Below are 16773 nucleotides of genomic sequence, written 5' to 3'. Positions count from 1 at the left end.
TACAAATTAAAGCAATAGTGATATTCTATTTCATACCCATCATATTAGCAAAGATGACCCCAAAAAGGCACATATAAGGCACTTAATAAGTGTTTGAAGACTTGTGTTTATTAAGTACCTATTATATTCAAGGTACTATGTCAGGTGCTGAGGATACAAATATGAAAACAAAACAATTCTGTCCTCAAGAAGCTTACATTCTAGTGGTCTTATAAAAGTGTCAGCAACAGTATTTCATAAAATAAATATAGAAGCTGGGAACAAGTCTCTCCAGTGAGTTTCACTGATAAAGATCTTGCAAGATACATAAGGAGCTGATTAAAATTTATATGACTAAGAGCTATTCTCCAACATATAAATGGTCAAAGGATATGAACAGGCAGTTAACAAAGGAAGATATCTAAGCTATCGCCAACCAATGAAATAATGATCCAAATCATTAGTTAGAGAATGAAAATTAAGGCAACTCTGGGGTTCTACTTCACACCTATAAGATTGGCAAAGATGACAAAAGAGCAAAATGTTAAATATAGATGGGGCTACACAAAAAACAGACACACTAATGCACCATTTGTGGAACTGTGAATTGGTCCAACCATTCTATAAAGCAATTTGTAACTATGTTCCCCCTCCAATCATAAATTGCACCTGTCCTTTCACCCAGTGATGCCTTCTACTAGGCTTTTGCATTCAAAGAAATCAAAGAAAGATGAAAAGGACCCATACGTACAATAATATTTTGTAGCAGCTCTTTTTATGGGGACAGAAAACTGGAAACTAAGGAGGTGCCTCTAAAATGTTACATGAATATAATGGAATACTACTGTGCCATAATAAATGAAAAAGGAATGGCTTCAGAGAAATCTGCTGAGATTTGTATGAACTGATGCAGAGTCAAATGAGCACAACTAGACAACCAATTTATCTAATAACAACAGTGTAAAAGCAAACAACTTTGTTAGACATAAGAACTCCGACCAATGAAATAACCAATCATGATTCCAGAGTCAAGTCAAGCCAACTAGCTTCTACTACACTTTCAGGCACTTTGCTAAGTACTGTGGATGCAAGAAAAGGCAAAAACAGTCCCTGACTTCAAGGAGCTCACAATGTAATAGGGAGACAATGTACAAATAACTATGTTCAAAAAGTTATATACAGGGTAACTAGGAAGTAATCTCAGAGAGAAAGGACTAAGATTAATAAGGTCTAGAAAAGACCTTGCAGAAGCTGGGATTTTAGCTGACTAGAAAGAAGCCAGGAGGTGAAGATGAGGAGGGAAAGTATTCAAAGCATAGAGGACTTGATATATTCCTGGATATGGCTAATGTGGGAATTTGTTTTTTCTTGTCTATGTATCTATGTATTGAAGGATTTATTTTTAATTCTAATTTTTTTTCTTAATAGAGGTTTTGGGAGGGAAAGATTAATAAAATACTTATTACCAAGCATGGAGGACAACCAGTGAAAATTCACAGAGTCAGAAGTTGTAATATCTTTTGGCAGCAACAGCAGGAAAGCCAGTATCACTAGATCACAGGATGCATGGAAGGGATTAAAGTGTAAGCAGCCTGGAAAGATATGAAGAGATTAGGTTATGGAGGGCTTTAAAAGCCGAATAGAAGATTTTATATTTGATCTTGGAGGTAATAGGGAGCCATACAGTGATAGGAGTAAGGGTGAATAAGGGTGGATAACATGGTCAGACCCACACTTTAGGAGGATCACTTTGATAGTTGAGCAGGGGATAGACTGAAGAGGGAGACACGTCAGGCAGGGAGACCAACCAGAAGGCTACTGCAATAATTCAGGCATGAGGTATTGAGGGCCCACACCAGGGTGTCACAGAAGAGATGTTTCAAAGATGGAATCAAAAGGACTTGACTGCAGATTGGATATGGGAGGTAAGATAGAGTGAGAAGTGGAGGGTGGCACCAAGGTTGTGAGCCTAGGTGATTGAGAGTAAATAATACAGAAGTTAGGGGCAGCTAGGTGGCTCAGTGGATAGAGCACCAGGCCTGGAAGAAAGAAGACTTGAGTTCAAATTCAGCCTCAGAAACTTACTAGCAGTGTTTCCCTGGGAAAGTCACTTAACCCTGTTTGCCTCAGTTTCCTTTTCTGGAAAATGAGCCAGAGAAGGAAATGACAAATTGCTCCAGTATCCCTGACAAGAAAACCCCAAAAGGGGTCACAAAAGGTCAGATGTGACTGAAAAAAAAAGCAAACAATAATACAGAAGTTAGGAAGAGGGGAGGATGTAGAGAGTTAATAGTAAATCATAGCTACCCACCTGATGACAGAGAGATGATGGATTCAAGATGCAAAATGAGACATACATTTTTGGATATGGACAATGATGGGTTAGTTTTGCTTTATTATGCATATTTGCTTCAAAGGGGTTGGTTTTTTTCCCTTTTAAACTGAAGTTGGTGTGTATGGGAAAGAAAACAAGTTCTTGATAACTGAAAAAATGAAATAAAATATTTTTAAAAGAAAACAAAGAAGAAAAATAGAAACCAAAGAGGCAAAGATGAATCCTAACCTGTGCAAGATTGCTGTGGGAGAATAATAAGAAACAGGAAAAGAAGAAGGGAAGAAATGTGGACCTTTTTGAGCTGTACAATAGATATGAGGCCCTCATCCTTGAAGGAAGAGCTAGATGCTCTAAGGAAAAAGTAGCCAATCATATTCCAAGAAATGACCATGAGACCCCTCAGCTGAAACCAAGAAAGAAGCTATCCAGAACTGGTCAGAGAAAAATGAGATGAATCATAGTGGTTGGTGCTCCCTGCTGAGGGATATTGAGGCAGCCATATGTTAACCTGAACTGAACAACAGAGGAGTAAGCTGATAATATTTGTAAAGCATTTAGCACAGTGGCTGGCACATAGTAGGTGCTATATAAATGTTTATTTCCCTCCTCCACCCTTTTCCCAAAGTATGCTGTATAGCCAATATGAGACAGAATCCCCTACTATGTATTAAATCTGACATTTACTATGCACATGGGATCAAATGATACCCCAAACAGAAACCCAGGTGAAGTCTGGACTAAGAAATTGACAGTGGCCATTTGAAGAGCTTCAGAAGAGAAAGCTGGATTTGGAAAGCCAATAGCTAGTTTAGAAGATGATGTGAAATTTAGGTTCCTGGACCATGGCTTAAGGCATAGAAATGATGGGTTCTTGACCAAGAATAAAGTGCACCTAATGAAGATAATTTAAAATATACTTATCTGATGACTTACAATTTGATCAAGAAAGCTAAAAATGGAGAGGACAGGGAAATCAATCTAAGTTTGTCTGACAATCCAGACAACACAGAGAGTAGATTGTATAACACAGGAAGAATATCAGTGAAGATGATCAGTTATTCTGAGAAAACAGCATCCAGAACAGAAAGAAATAAGAAATCCAAAGTCTCAGATGTATTTACACAAGTGGACAAAGTATGGGTAATAAGATAAATAGGAAATCTGAATGCAAGGAAGTATATGGACCACATAGATTAACACTAAGATTTGGTCACCAAAACTAGAGCATGGCTATTGAAGCTTATAATTTTTTAAAAGGGAATAAATAAATTGTTGTTAGAGGGCCAGGGGATTAGCACTGTACATTAAGAAAAATTGAGCTATTAGCTGTGTGACCCTAGCAAGTCACTTAACCCCGATTGCCTCACCAAAAAAGAAAAGAAAAGAAAAGAAAAGAAAAGAAAGGAAAAGAAAGGAAAAGAAAAGAAAAGAAAAGAAAAGAAAAATTGAGGAACTCTATGAATGAGAAGAAAGCATCATGGATACCATTTGGGTCAATTACAACAAAAATGAAAGCTTTGTTATCCCCAAAAGAAGGAAATTGGTACTGAATTGTAAAACAGATCACAAGACATGCATGGAGTTACAGTAATGAATGAGGACTTTCTGGAATCTGCTGTTATTTTTTCTCTGCTTAAAGCTGAGTAGCTGATAAAATATTTGCTTTGTTTTAATCATCATTTCATTCTTATTTTGAAAATAACTATTTTCCTGCCTTCTGTTTTTACAACATTGTCAAAAATATCACCCCCCATCCAAAACTGAACTCTCTTGTAACAAATAAAAATACTTGAGCAAAATTATCCAATACAATTATTATATCTGAATATATACAACATCCTTCCCCATTAGTCCCCTGTTTTTCTGCTCATGGGAAGTAGATATGTTTCATTATCTTTTTAGCAACTGCAGTTCTGGTCCTGCATTCAGTAAGACCCAAATTCAAATCTGGCCTCAGACACTAATTAGTAGTGTGATCCTGGACAAGTCATTTAACTTCTGTATGATAGTTTCTTCAACTATAAAATAAGGATGATGAGGATGATGATGATAATGATGATGATAACCTCTTAGAATTGTTGTGAAAATCAAATGAGATAATATTTGTAAAAAGTACTTAGTACAGTGCCTGGCACAAAGTAGGTACTTAGGAAGTTCCTTCTGTCCTTCCTCCTTCCTTCCTTCTTCCTTCCTTCTTTCCTTCCTAATTTTCTTCCTTCCTTTCTTCCTTCCTTTCTTCCTTCCTTCCTTCCTTCCTTTCCAGGGACCATTATTGGTTTTTCAGTTGCCCAGTTCCTTTCAGTGATATTTTTGTTTATATTATTGTAGTCATTGTATATATTGTTCTTTTGGCTCTATTTATTTCACTGTGCATCAGTTTATATAAATCTTTCCATGTTTTTCTGAATTCTTAATGTTAGTCTTTTTTTCCTATCCAATAATATTACATTACATTCATATTGATGGGTGCCTACTTTATTTTCAATTCTTTGCTGTCATAAAAGGTGCTTCTGTGAACATTTTTGTACATAATAGAATTTTGTTCCTGTCTTTAACCTCCTTGGTGTATGGAGTCAATGGCAGGAGTGCTGGGTTAAAGTATATGAACAATGTAGCCATTCTTCTTGATAAATAGAAATTATATAAGAACAGTTGGAACAATTCACAGTTTCACCAACAACAATAGTGTGCTTCTCTTCCCATGACCCCTCCAAAATTGAATTCCCATTTTTGTTATCAATGCTGATTATAATTTCATTCTTCAAAAATGGAGAGGAATAATTGTTCTGGACCTGATTCTGACCAATTGGAAGCAATTGGTATTGCAGGTAAAAATTAAGGGAATATTGGACAGAAGTGACTGTTCCAACTCAATCTTCACAACAGATAAGAAATGAAATTTAGGCAAAATCTGTGGTACATGTTAGATTTTGACAAAATAGATATTAAAGCATTCAGAGAAAAGATAGAATCCCATGTCCTCCATCTGACAGGGGAAATAGGCCCAAGAGGGATATGGGAAAGCTTTAAAAAATGAAATTCTAGTGATACAAACAAACAATTTCAAAGAAGAGGAAAATGTTAAAGAAATTGACATAGAGAAATAGGAAATTAATAACAAATAGAGTTTTTAGAGGAGTACATAGAAATCAGAAGTAAGAACAGGTATCTGAGGACAAATACACAAGAGTACACAAGGGGCCCTCTAAGAATCTTGTTGGGATAACTAACACTGAGAATGATGTAAGACTGGTGATAAATGCTAAATACAAAAAAAAAAACGAATTTGGTCAGTCATTCAACAAGCATTGGTGTTGCCTCAGACAAACTGAAACCTGGGAAAGACCTTATCTTAAAAAGGCTAAGGTCTCCCACTGCATCCTGGGCCATCACCAGTCATCCTAACCAGTCTTGCCACTGGACTCCATTGACTACAGAAGATAGAGTGAGGGTGATGACTTTGCACAGCTCTGCCTCACTTAGATCTAACTGACTTGCAAATCAAGACATCATCCTCTTGATGTCATTGGTCCTCTCCAAGAATGAAGGATGAACAAAAACAACAACTCTATGCCAAGCACTGTGTTCATTGGGAATACAAAGAAAAGCAAAAACAACCTGTCCTCAAGGAGCTCACATTCTAAAGGGGAAGACAAGATGCATATAACTAGGTACATACAAGATATTCAGGGTAGGAGGCAGAGCCAAGATGGTGGAGAAAAGGCAGCAACTTGCATGAACTCTCCCCCAAACCCCTGAACACCTTTAAACACTATAAAACAATTCCTGGAGCAGAACAACCCACAAAAGGACAGGGTGAGATAATTTTCTAGTCAAAGACAACTTAGGAGGTCAGCAAGGAGAGGTCTATTGCACCTGGGTATGAGTGGAGCACAGTCCAACCCTGGCTGCATCAGCACAGACTGGGCCCCAGCAGACCAGAAGCAGGCTTTGGGGGTCACTGAATCTGCAGTGGTGTCAGCTTCTTCCAGAGATCTCAGCCCACAGATCGTACAGGGTGGTAGGAGAGGAGGTAAACAGAAGGAGGTTACAAGGCACTAGGGGCATGACTCTATTGCCTTGTCCATACACAGATCTGGTTCACAGTTCTGGGTGGCAGTCCCAGGACAAGAAGGAGCACTTAGCACACCAGGGCTTGTGGCTTCAGTAGAGTAGGGACTCTCCTCATAGTTCCAGGGCAAAAAGAAGTGTTTGTGGTCACTCAAAGACCAAAGCATAGGCCAGAAGAGAAGTGAACACACCTCTCCTTAGATCATACCACCTTGGAAGAACTGAAAACTTGCAGGTCCCTAGAAGTATCTCAGAAAACAGCTGCATAAAAACCCTGAAGCTTAGGACAGTGCACCCTCCACCCTGGAAGCAGAGTCTTACTTTAACAAAGAATTAAAGGTCAAGAAACAGACTGGAAAAATGAGCAAACAACAGAAAAATTCTGACCATAGAAAGTTACTGTGGTGGCAAGGAAGATCAAAACACACACTCAGAAGAAGATAACAAAGTCAAAGATCCTGCATCCAAAGAGTCCAAGAAAAATATGAATTAGTCTCAGCCCATGGAAAGGTTCAAAAAGGATTTTGAAAACAAATAAGAGAGGTAGAGGAAAAATTGGGGAGAGAAATGAGAATGATGCAAGAAAATCTTGAAAAAGAGTCAACAGCTTGGTAAAGGAGACACAAAAAATGCTAAAGAAAATAACATCTTAAAAAACAGACTAAGCCAAATGATAAAAGAGGTACAAAAACCAATAAGGAGAAGAATGCACTGAATAGCAGAATTGGCCAAATGGAAAAACAGGCACAAAAATTCACTGAAGAAAAGAACTCATCAAAAAAAAAATAATAAAACTCGCCAAATGGAAAAGGAGGTACAAAAGCTCACTAAAGAAAATAATTCCTTAAAAATTAGAATGGAGGAAATGAAAGCTAATGACTTTATGAGAAATCAAGAAACAATAAAACAAAACAAAAAGAATGAAAAAATAGAAGACAATGTGAAATATGTCATTGAAAAAACAACTGACCTGGAAAATAATAGATCTAGGAAAGTTTATTTAAAAATTATTGAACTACCTGAAAGTCATAATAAAACAAGAGCCTAGATGTTATCTTTCAAAAAATTATCAAGGAAAACTGCCCTGATATTCTAGAACCAGAGGATAAAATAGAAATTGAAAGAATCCACCAATGACCTCCTAAAAGAGATTCCAAAATGAAAACTCCCAGGAATATTATATCTAAATTTCAGAGCTCCCAGGTCAAAGAGAAAATATTGTGAGCAGCCAGAAAGAAACAATTCAAGTATGGCGGAACCACAATCAGGATAACACAAGGTTTAGCAGCTTCTACATTAAAGAATTGGAGGGCTTGGAATATGATATACTGGAGGGCAAAGGAACTAAGATCACAATCAAGAATCACCTACCAGGCAAAATTGAGAATAATCCTTCAGGGGAAAAAATGGATATTCAATGAAATTAAGGACTTTCAAGCATTCTTGAAGAAGAGAAAAGAGCTGAATAGAAAATTTGACTTTCAAATGCAAGACTCAAGAGAAGAATGAAAAAGTAAACAGGAAAGGGAAATCATAAGGAACTTAGTAAGGTTAAACTCTTTACATTCTTACATGGGAAGATGATGTTTGTAATTCATAAGAACATCATTATTAGGGCAGTTAGTAAGAGTGTATACAGACAGAGGGCACAGGTGTGAGTTGAATATGAAGGGATGACATCAAAAAAATAAAATTAAGGGGTGAGAAAGGAATGTATTGGGAGAAAGGGAAAGGTAGAGGTAGAATGGGGCAAATTATCTCACATAAAAGAGACAAGGAAAAGCTTTTACACTGGAGGGTAAGGGGAGGAGATGAGGAGGAGTGAATGAACCTTACTTTCATCAGAATTGACTAAAAGAGGGAATAACATGCACACTCAATTGGGTATAGGAATCTATCTTACCCTACAGGAAAATGGGAGAGAAAAGGAATAAGAGAAGGGAGAGTAATAGAAGGGAGAGCAGGTTAGGGGAGGTGGTAGTCAGAAGCAAAACACTTTTGAGAAGGGACAAGATGGAAGGAAAGAGAGAATAAAATAAACAGGGGGGAATAGGATGGAAGGAAATACAGTTAGCAATAGTAACTGAAAAAATTCTGAAGAAGTTTCTCTAATAAAGGCCTCATTTCTCAAACATTTGGAGAAATGGTCAAATGTATAAAAATAAGAGCCATTCCCCAGTTGATAAATGATAAAAAAAATATGAACAGTTTTCAGATGAAGTAATCAAAGCTATTTATAGCCATATGAAAAAATGCTCTAAATTACTGTTGATTGGAGAAATGCAAATTAAAACAATTCTGAGGTACTACCTCATACCTATTAGATTGGCTAATAGAACAGAAAAGAAAGATATCAAATGTTGGAGAGAATGCGGGGAAAATGAGACATTAATGCACTGTTGGTGGAATTGTGAACTGATTCATCCATTCTGTATAGCAATTTGGAACTATGCCCAAAGGGCTATAAAACCACGCATGCCCTCTGACCTAGCAATATTATTACTAGGTCTGTATCCAGAAAGAGATAAAAAACAAAAAGGAAAGGAACCTATATGTACAAAAATATTTATAACAACTCTTTTCTGGTGGCAAAGAATTGGAAATTGAGGGGATACCCATTGACTGGGGGATGGCTGAACAAATTGTGATACGTGATTGTAATGGAATATTATTGTGCTACAAAAAAAAATGATGAGCAGAAGGATTTCAGAAAGACCTGAAAGACTTACATAAACTGATTCTGAGTAAAGTGAGTAGAACCAAGAGAACACTATATACAGTAACAGCAACACTGTGTGATGACCAACTTTGATAGACTTAGCTCTTCTCAGCAATACAATAATCTAAAACAATTCCAAGGGTCTCATGATGGAAAATGCTATTCACATCTAGAGAAAGAACTATGGAGTCTGAATGCAGATTGAAGAATACAATTTTCTTTTTTTTCTTTCTCATAGTTTTTCACTTTTGCTCTGATTCTTCCTTAACAACATGACTAATGTGGAAATATGTCTAATAGGATTGTACATGTATAGCCTATATCAGATTGCCCATCATCTTCGGGAAGGGGGAGGGGAGAGAGGGAGAAAAAATTTGGAACTCAAAATCTTATAAAAGTGAATGTTGAAAACTATCTTTACATGTAATTGGAAAAAATAAAATACTACTAAGCCAGGCAGGGGAGGGGAAGATTAGCAGGATGCTCTCAGAAAAACATGGAAAGATTTACATGAGCTGATGCAAAGTGACATGTATTGTGCACAAAGTAACAGCAATATTGTAAAATGATAAGCTATGCATGTCTTAACTGTTCTCAACAACACAACAGTCCAAGACAACTCTGGAGGACTTATGATGAAAAATGCCATCCATCCCCAGAGAAAGAACTGATGGTGTCTGAATACGGATTGAAGCATACTTTTTAACTTTATTTTTCTCGAGTTTTTTGTCTATTTTTTCTTTCACAACATGACTAATATGGAAATATGTTTTGCATGACTACACATATACAACCTATATCGAATTTCTTGCCTTCTCAATGAGGGGTGGTGGAGAGGGAGGAAGGGAGAGAATTTAGAACTCAAAGTTTTAAAAATGAATGTTAAGTATTTTTACATGTAATTTCTTTTCGGGGAAAAGAAAATACTAAACAAACAAAAAAAAGTTATTCAGAGTAGCTGGAAGATTATCTCCAGTATCTGAGAGAATCTTGCAAGGTCTCCTAAAGAAGATGGGATTCTTAAAAGTGTGTTATAGTCAAAAGGAAGATCAAAGAAGGGATGGGACTTCTCAGAATGAATGGGACAATGATAATATAAGACATGAAAGATAGAACTGCTCAACTCTTATTTCTCTTTGCTTTTCTTAACCAAAGATAACTTATAACTGAAAAGGATAAAACAAATGTGATTATAATAGCAGTGAAACCTGGGACAAGTGAGGGGACAGAAATCAAACACCTAGCTACTTGCAACAAGTTAAGGTCACCAGACCTTAACAAGCTACACTACAATGTCCAAAAGAACTTGTACATATATGATTGTTGAGTCACTGATGAACACCAGTAAAAAATCTCATAGAATAGGAGAGACACCATAGGACTGAAGACAGGCCACTGCTTTCCCAGTTTTCACATAAGGGAAGAGACAGACTCTGGGCAAATGAACTTGATTCCAGTTTCTATAAAAGTTTTACAGTGTATTATTTAAAATAATGGGCATTTAGGAAAAGCAGTGATAATCTCTAAGACAACATACAGCTTCATACAGGAGAATGTCATCTAAAAAGTATCCCTACATTTCATTCAACTGTCTGACAAAGTCTCCTGTTATCCCTTGGACAAGATGGAAAGATGAAGACTAAATGATAGGTAGATTCGGTACAGTTAAATGACTAAATTCAAAGAGTTATTAATGAATTGGTATCAGTCTAGACCAGACAAAGTTGAGTAGTAAAGTTCTAGCTTTGGTCTTGTGCTGTTTAATATTTTCGTCAGTGACTTGGTTGAATGTATAAATGTCATGCTCATCTTATCAGTGGAGAGCATAAAACTGGAGGGCTAACAAATATAATGGAAGGACAGAGTCAGGATGGAAAAAAAAAAAGTCAGGCTAGAATAATGGACCAAATCTAATGAGATGAAATTTAAAGAGGAAGAAACATAAAAGCTCACATTTGGGGTCAATAAATTAACTTCATGAGTACAGTTTGAAGAAGACAAGGCTAGACAACAATAACAATGGGTTTATATAGCATTTTAAGTTTTGCAAAGTGCTTTATATATGTTTTGATTCTCACAATAACCCTCTGAGGTAGATATAATTATCATTCCCATTTTGCAGATGATGCAACCAAGACCTAAAGAGGGTAAATCATCTACCCAGGGTCACACAACTAGCAGAACTAAAACTCAGTACTTCCTGATCTCAAGTGTAGTAGTTCAGTATAAGCCAACAGTGAGGCAGGGCAGGGCAGGGCTATAAAAGCTTTCTTAGAACTGCATTAATGAAGACATAATGTTGAGAATGACACTCCACTCTCCTACAGACAGACAACATAAGAGTATTCCTCATTGTCACATTTTATCATATTCCTCATTCCTCATTGTCACATTTTATCAAGGACATTGACAGAGGGTCAGATGATATGTAAGGACTACAGATCATGTAATGATGGAAACAGGGAGGTTTATCCCAGAAAAGAGAAGACTTGAAGGAAGAGGGAATATGATAGCTATCTTTAAGTATTCAGAGCACTGTCATACAGTAGAAGAAGAATTAGGCTTTTTCGTTGGCTCCAGATAGTAGAGTTAAAAAAAAATAGGCAGTTTTCAAAGGAGTCTACAGCTTCATGAATTGAAAAAATTTACTAACAATTAGGTATCCAAAAATGGCATACTCTTATCTTGGGAGATACTGAGTTCCTTGGTATTGTAAGTCTTCAGGGAAAGGCTTAATAGATACCTATCAGGAAGGTTGTAGAATGCATTTCTGTTCAGGTGTGGCTGTGGTTCATGTAATAGTACCTGTGAGATCTCTTCCAAGTTGGAGTTTCCGCAGTTCTGCAAAAGGGAAGTGAGCCACATCATGGAATTGAAGAACAAGAAGATAGATGGCCCAGAGGGAACAGCTGTACTTCTAAGCTAACAAAAGGGCAAGAACAAAGTTTCTAGCATATTGTACAAATGCTCTATGGAGAAGTTTTAGGAAAATATGGACAAAAATCACATAGAATAAGGTTTACAGGAGCTGCCATCTGAATCATTGGAGGGAGTATGCACACAGAACATCTGCATAAAGTGATAATGATCCTATCTAAATGGTCCAAAATAATAAGGAAAATACCAAAGTTCTGAGTTTTGAGAAACTAAAGAAAACATAGGCCTCAGCTCAGGCTATATCAGCCTTTATGACCTAGTCATTTCAATATGCCAGAAAGATGATACAGAAGCACTAGTACCATGGACACGATATCCACTTGGCCTCCTGACTCCACCAACCAATATCCACTCACCACTAAACACTACTTTCATTTCCCAAAGAGAATTCTTTTGATCTTAACCCATTAAGGTATTCCCATATCCAATAATGAAGCAGCATAATTCATAACATGCATATATAGAGGCCCATGCCAAATGTTCTTTGTAGTTCTGGGAGCACCTACAGGATAAACATAAAAATGGAAAAATTGGACATCATTAAATCCTAATCTAATCACCATAATGACTAGAATTATAATGTCCTTTTCACATGAAGAAGTAATCACATCCCACAAACAAATAAAAAACAACACAGCTGACCTATTTGAAAAGAATTAGTGGATACACTAATAGGCAAGCATTTAAAGGGGAGAACTAACTGTTAGCATCTAATGTATTTTTTTAAAGCTATCACAGCAGCTGGTAGCAGCATTAACCATATTGGCAGATCTATACCTGATTCATCCACCATAACTTATTTAATATGAGAGTATAATTAGTGCTCATGATTACTATCTGGTGCCAGACATCCCAAATGCCCCCACCTTCCTACTAATTAATCTTGAAAACTTTCCAAGCTTTTTGTACTGAGCTGGCCTCTGCTCTCTTTTATCAGTGAAGAGGAGGTGAAAGTAAGCATATAGTATCAGAGTAAAAATACACAGTATAATAATAATAATTTGAAATTACATACCAACTATAATCATAAGTATAGACCATCTAAGATCCAAGACTTTCTTTTGGTCAATTTAATTGTTAATTCTTTGAAAGAAACATCCTGAAAGCCTTTGGGTTCAAGTTTTTATTAGATACTGTTCTTTGCAAAATCCTGGGAATATGTATCATTGGATATTTGACTTATACCCATACCTGTAAGAGAAATTTGGCCTTTCTTAGAGAGATGCATTAAGCACCTTGAAGGGAGAGACTTTTTGTGTTTTGTCTATACCATAAAGTGATCATAAGTCATGGGTCTAATTGGAATCATTATAACACTAACAAATAGAAAATGGTGCTAATGAAAATCGATAGCAAGACTAAAATATATTAAATATATCATTCATGTGTATATGGTATATTTGGTTTTCACATCACTCTGGCCCTATGGAGTAACTGAATGGCTTTTCTACAAAATGAAGCTTCTTTTCTCTTAGACTAGACTGAGTCAGTGATTCTCCAACTTGTATATTCAACAATCTTTCTGCCCCTCCTCCACACTGTACAGTTCTTCTGGAACTTTCTAAAACTCTTTAAATCCTACATCACCCAAACAAATTGGAAAAAAAAATAAGAAAGACAGAGCTTGGTTTACAAGATTTGTTGCTACTACATAGTGAGTTGGACTGAACCATCACTACAACTAACAGCATTACTCATTTTAATACCTCAATGGATATGGGATCTCATCAATGTGGGTAATTCTCTCCAACAGCACAGAATGCAACCCCTCCATGCCTTCTCATCTTGTGTTCCGTGTTCTTTCACAGAAGATACAACCAATATGCTTGAGGACTTCCTCTAGTTTTGGGGGGTTTCTTTCCTTTTCTCTTCTCGTTGCTTTCTCTTTCCCTTTCTTACATTTTGTGGATACCAGTGGAGCATTTAGGCTGTCTAGCCTCTGCTCTCACCATAAGACTCACCCATCTCCTTTTCCAACCATTCATTTGAATGAATGTGTGAATGAATGAATAAAGCATTTCTTAAGCACTTGATATGTATTGAATAATACTATGTCACTGTGTTAAACAGTGAAGATAAAAATAGAAAAGTAAGATATTCCTTGTTTTCAAGGAACTCACATTCTAATGGAGGAGACAAGGCATTTGGAATACGTGTCATTTCCTGGGTGCCATTTCTTGTGCATAGCTTCACCATTGGAAATATGCTATAGCCTATTTGCACTTTGCATGCATCTTACCATTGCCTTTTGGGTCACTCACAGCTTAGATTGTTTCAAGATTTACAATGACAGAGCATCACTAGGAGAACATTAAAAAGCTGTTTGTTTGTTTGTTTGTTTGTTTGTTTTTTCATAAGAGCTGCATTTAACTAGACCTTTCATTTTTGTGAATCACAAGCTCCCAGAGACAGAAGGTACCTCAGAAAATCATCTTCCTCACCACTTCCTGACTATTTCCAATTTACATAATTTGTACTCTGGCCTCCTCCTCACCCTCCTCAAACCAAAATTTGCATTTCCATCTCTAGGACCTTGGGACCTAATTGAGTTTTCATTTTGTGCCAGAGAGTCCCAGGTCTACCATGCCACTGCCCAGACATCTCCATGTCAAGCAGTCCTGAATGTAACCTCCACTGCATTGCTGAAACCCTACCTTTCCCAACTCTTACTCCTCTATATCTGATGCCTTCTATTGGAATTTAAGTTCTTTAAGGGGGAGGGGAGCTATCTTACTTGCTTGTATTTGTATCCTCAGTGCCAAGCACAGTGTCTAGGTGACATTGCACAGCCCTCCCTCACTCAAATCAAAGTCAATTGCAAGTCATGTCATCAACTCCCTAATGTCATGGTCCTCTTCGAGAAAGAAGGACAAACACAACCTGTGAGTAGTCCGAGCTGCCTGAATGAGGACCCAGCTGACCAGTTCCAGTTGGGTAACTCAGCTCACTCTCCTGTCCTGTCCTGTCCTGTCCTATCCTGTCCTGCCCTCTCCTCTCCTCTCCTCTCCCCTTACCTGAGGGTGTTCTGCCCAAAGGAAGGTAAATTTAGATGGCCAAAAACTGCCTAGTTAACTTGGGGTTTACTGGCTGGATTTCTTTCTCAAAGACCAAGCCTTAAACCCAATTCACTATGGAGCTCATGGATTGGACAACAATAGGACCCTGCCCAAGCACCACTTGATGGTTATTTTTTGGGCCCTCCAGGCTCAGAGTGAATGTAAATAGTAGCTGTTTCTCTTTTGGCCAACAACCCAGAGGGTCTTACCCTCCCAGTTTGATTTTTTTTTCTTTTTTGATTAAATGGGTCATCCCTTGACTCAGTTCTTAAAGAAGCCTATTCACCGAATGAGTGTTGCCTCACTCTAAGTGAGAACCTGAAAAGACCATAGCTTAAAAGGGCCAGGGTCTCCCATTGCATCCTGAACCATCTCCAGTGGTCCTGATGAATATCTGGCTACTGGACCCAGATGTCTCTGGAGGAGGAAGTGAGGTTGCTGACCTTGCACAGCCCTCCCTCTGTCAAATCAAAGTCAATTGCAAGTCATGTCATCAACTCCCTTTTGTCATGGTCCTCTTCAAGAAAGGACAAACACAACAATAACAAGCACATAGTAAGCATTTAATAAATTCTTTTTCATTTATTCATTTATCTAATTTAATCTACATCTGATCAAAAATCCCTTCTTTCATATCAAGCCTTTCTTGAAGACTTCTATTTAGAAGAAACTTGCTATCTCTTGAGATGACCTATTTCAAAAAAACAAAAACAAAACAAATGAAAAATTTTATGCCAGGAAAAGTGGCTTAGAGTTATTTTAAAAAAAAGCAGTGCATTATTTCCCAAAAGCAATCGAGCTTGTTTTCTTCATCATATTTAACTCTGGTCCCACCTCATTGCCCCTCTACAGGGGCCATACATATGTACTGATGTACAAACTCAATAGACTGGCCATCTAACTGCATGTGACTGTCTGGACAATGGGTAATTTCATCAATTTAGTTTCCCTTAATGGAGTTAGGGCAATCTTGTGCTTACACTAACTCACAAAAATCTGGTGTTTAAGATTTCCATTATTTTGATGTACTAGATCTCAGTGAGGAGACCCTGTAATGTTCTGAGGCTTGAGCAGTCCTAGTTAATCAGCAGCTAGATGGCATAGTGGATAGAGTGCCAGGCTTGAAATCAAAAAGACTCATCTTCCTGAGTTCAAACCTGGCCTCAAATACTTACTAGCTGTGTGACCCTGGACAAGTTACTTAACCCTGTTCACCTCAGTTTCCTCATCTGTCAAAAAATCTGGAGAAGGAAATAGCAAATCAGTATCTCTGCCAAGAAAACTCCAAATAGGGTCGTGAGGAGTTGGCAAAACTGAAACAACTAAAGAGCAACAAAGTTGATCAGCACAATGTCATCTATAAACAGAAACGTCTAAATAACCTTTTTTCTCCATGTAGATTTGGAGCAAGCTATCTTCCATGACAATGGTGAACACTTTTCTCAAGCATACATCTTCATGTTTTATGCCTTACATGATATTAATAATCAAAGGATCATTAAACAGAACTAACTCTATGATTGCATTTGTTAAGGAATCTTGGACAATGTTAATATAGGTATAAGAGACTATAAGTTGGAGAAAAGACTTTGGGGATGTATTTCTCTTACCCAAATCAAGTTTTTTTAGTCAACAATCAATAAACACAATGGGATCTTATATTCTTTCTACCTTTC

This window comes from Vombatus ursinus, unplaced genomic scaffold (genome assembly GCF_900497805.2).
Source record: "Vombatus ursinus unplaced genomic scaffold, bare-nosed wombat genome assembly UNPS02014832.1, whole genome shotgun sequence".
NCBI classification, from domain to species: domain Eukaryota; kingdom Metazoa; phylum Chordata; class Mammalia; order Diprotodontia; family Vombatidae; genus Vombatus; species Vombatus ursinus.
Note: the sequence above shows the minus strand (reverse complement) of the source record.